Source organism: Trematomus bernacchii, unplaced genomic scaffold (assembly GCF_902827165.1).
Source record: "Trematomus bernacchii unplaced genomic scaffold, fTreBer1.1, whole genome shotgun sequence".
Taxonomy (NCBI): Eukaryota; Metazoa; Chordata; class Actinopteri; order Perciformes; family Nototheniidae; genus Trematomus; species Trematomus bernacchii.
Genome location: NW_022988046.1, coordinates 1,186 through 5,000, shown reverse-complemented (window position 1 = coordinate 5,000; position 3,815 = coordinate 1,186).

Genomic DNA, 3,815 nt, shown 5'->3' with positions numbered 1-3,815 from the left:
CTTTAAAGAGTCCTCTCCTGCTGATGTTCAGGTGTATATCAGTAGTAGTCTCTACTTTAAAGAGTCCTCTCCTGCTGATGTTCAGTGTATCAGTATGTAGTGTCTCTACTTTAAAGAGTCCTCTCCTGCTGATGTTCAGGTGTATATCAGTATGTAGTGTCTCTACTTTAAAGAGTCCTCTCCTGCTGATGTTCAGGTGTATATCAGTATGTAGTGTCTCTACTTTAAAGAGTCCTCTCCTGCTGATGATCAGGTGTATATCAGTATGTAGTGTCTCTACTTTAAAGAGTCCTCTCCTGCTGATGTTCAGGTGTATATCAGTATGTAGTGTCTCTACTTTAAAGAGTCCTCTCCTGCTGATGTCAGGTGTAATCAGTATGTAGTGTCTCTACTTAAAGAGTCCTCTCCTGCTGATGATCAGGTGTATATCAATATGTAGTGTCTCTACTTTAAAGAGTCCTCTCCTGCTGATGTTCAGGTGTATATCAGTATGTAGTGTCTCTTCTTAAAGAGTCCTCTCCTGCTGATGTTCATGTTATCAGTATGTAGTGTCTCTACTTTAAAGAGTCCTCTCCTGCTGATGTTCAGGTGTATATCAGTATGTAGTGTCTCTACTTTAAAGAGTTCCTCTCCTGCTGATGTTCAGGTGTATATCAGTATGTCGTGTCTCTACTTTAAAGAGTCCTCTCCTGCTGATGTTCAGGTGTATATCAGTATTAGTGTCTCTACTTTAAAGAGTCCTCTCCTGCTGATGTTCAGGTGTATATCAGTATGTAGTGTCTCTACTTTAAAGAGTCCTCTCCTGCTGATGTTCAGGTGTATATCAGTGTAGTGTCTCTACTTTAAAGAGTCCTCTCCTGCTGATGTTCAGGTGTATATCAGTATGTTGTCTCTACTTTAAAGAGTCCTCTCCTGCTGATGTTCAGGTGTATATCAGTATGTAGTGTCTCTACTTTAAAGAGTCCTCTCCTGCTGATGTTCAGGTGTATATCAGTATGTAGTGTCTCTACTTTAAAGAGTCCTCTCCTGCTGATGTTCAGGTGTATATCAGTATGTCTTGTCTCTACTTTAAAGAGTCCTCTCCTCCTGCTGATGTTCAGGTGTATATCAGTATGTCGTGTCCTCTAGTGTCTCTACTTTAAAGAGTCCTCTCCTGCTGATGTTCAGGTGTATATCAGTATAAGTGTCTCTACTTTAAAGAGTCCTCTCCTGCTGATGTTCAGGTGTATATCAGTGTGTAGTGTCTCTACTTTAAAGAGTCCTCTCCTGCTGATGTTCAGGTGTATATCAGTGTGTAGTGTCTACTTTAAAGAGTCCTCCTGCTGATGTTCAGGTGTATATCAGTATGTAGTGTCTCTACTTTAAAGAGTCCTCTCCTGCTGATGTTCAGGTGTATATCAGTATGTAGTGTCTCTACTTAAAGAGTCCTCTCTGCTGATGTTCAGGTGTATATCAGTATGTAGTGCTCTACTTTAAAGAGTCCTCTCCTGCTGATGGTTCAGGTGTTATCAGTATTAGTTCTCTACTTTAAAGAGTCCTCTCCTGCTGATGTTCAGGTGTATATCAGTATGTAGCGTCTCTACTTTAAAGAGTCCTCTCCTGCTGATGTTCAGGTGTATATCAGTGTGTAGTGTCTCACTTTAAAGAGTCCTCTTGTGCTGATGTTCAGGTGTATATCAGTATGTAGTGTCTCTACTTTTAAAAAGTCCTCTCCTGCTGATGTTCAGTGGATATCGTATGTAGTGTCTCTACTTTAAAGAGTCCTCTCCTGCTGATGTTCAGGTGTATATCAGTATGTAGTGTCTCTACTTTTAAAGAGTCCTCTCCTGCTGAGTTCAGGTGTATATCAGTATGTAGTTCTCTACTTTTAAGAGTCCTCTCTCCTGCTGATGTTCAGGTGTATATCAGTGTGTAGTGTCTTACTTTAAAGAGTCTCTCCTGCTGATGTTCAGGTGTATATCAGTATGTAGTGTCTCTACTTTAAAGAGTCCTCTCCTGCTGATGTTCAGGTGTTATCAGTATGTCGTTCTCTACTTTAAAGAGTCCTCTCCTGCTGATGTTCAGGTGGTATATCAGTATGTAGTGTCTCTACTTTAAAGAGTCCTCTCTGCTAATGTTCAGGTGTATCAGTATGTAGTGTCTCTACTTAAAGAGTCCTCTCCTGCTGATGTTCAGTGTATATACAGTATGTTGTCTCTACTTAAAGAGTTCCTCTCCTGCTGATGTTCAGGTTATCAGTGTAGTGTCTCTACTTTAAGAGTCCTCTCCTGCTGATGTTCAGGTGTATATCAGTATGTAGTGTCTCCACTTTAAAGAGTCCTCTCCTGCTGTGTTCATGTTCGTGTATATATATGTAGTGTCTCTACTTTAAAGATCCTCTCCGCTGATGTTCAGGTGTATATCAGTAGTATGTCTCTACTTTAAAGAGTCCTCTCCTGCTGATGTTCAGGTGTATTCAGTATGTAGTGTCTCTACTTTAAAGAGTCCTCTCCTGCTGATGTTCAGGTGTATATCAGTATGTAGTGTCTCTACTTTAAAGAGTCCTCTCCTGCTGATGTTCAGGTGTTATCAGTATGTAGTGTCTCTACTTTAAGAGTCCTCTCCTGCTGATGTCAGGTGTATATCAGTATGGAGTGTCTCTACTTTAAAGAGTCCTCTCTACTGATGTTCAGGTGTATATCAGTATGTAGTGTCTCTACTTTAAAGAGTCCTCTCCTGCTGATGTTCAGGTGTATATCAGTGTGTAGTGTCTCTACTTTAAAGAGTCTCTCCTGCTGATGTTCAGGTGTATATCAGTATGTAGTGTCTCCACTTTAAAGAGTCCTCTCCTGCTGATGTTCAGGTGTATATCAGTATGTAGTGTCTCTACTTTAAAGAGTCCTCTCCTGCTGATGTTCAGGTGTATATCAGTATGTAGTGTCTCTACTTTAAGAGTCCTCTCCTGCTGATGTTGGTGTATATCAGTATGTAGTGTCTCTCTTTAAAGAGTCCTCTCCTGCTGATGTTCAGGTATATCAGTATGTAGTGTCTCTACTTTAAAGAGTCCTCTCTGCTGATGTTCAGGTGTATATCAGTATGTAGTGTCTCTACTTTAAAGAGTCCTCTCCTGCTGATGTCAGGTGTATATCAGTATGTAGTGTCTCTACTTTAAAGAGTCCTCTCCTACTGATGTTCAGGTGATCAGTATGTAGTGTCTCTACTTTAAAGAGTCCTCTCCTGCTGATGTTCAGGTGTATATCAGTATGTAGTGTCTCTACTTTAAAGAGTCCTCTCCTGCTGATGTTCAGGTGTATATCAGTATGGATGTCTCTACTTTAAAGAGTCCTCTCCTGCTGATGTTCAGGTGTATATCAGTATGTAGTGTCTCTACTTTAAAGAGTCCTCTCCTGCTGATGTTCAGGTGTATATCAGTATGTAGTGTCTCTACTTTAAAGAGTCCTCTCCTGCTGATGTTCAGGTGTATATCAGTATGTAGTGTCTACTTTAAAGAGTCCTCTCCTGCTGATGTCAGGTGTATATCAGTATGTAGTGTCTCTACTTTAAAGAGTCCTCTCCTGCTGATGTTTCAGGTGTAATCAGTATGGTGTCTCTACTTTAAAGAGTCCTCTCCTACTGATGTTCAGGTGTATATCAGTATGTAGTGTCTCTACTTTAAAGAGTCCTCTCCTGCTGATCTCAGGTGTATATCAGTATGTGTCTCTACTTTAAAGAGTCCTCTCCTGCTGATGTTCAGGTGTATATCAGTATGCGGTGTCTCTACTTTAAAGAGTCCTCTCCTACTGATGTTCAGGTGTATATCAGTATGTAGTCTCTAC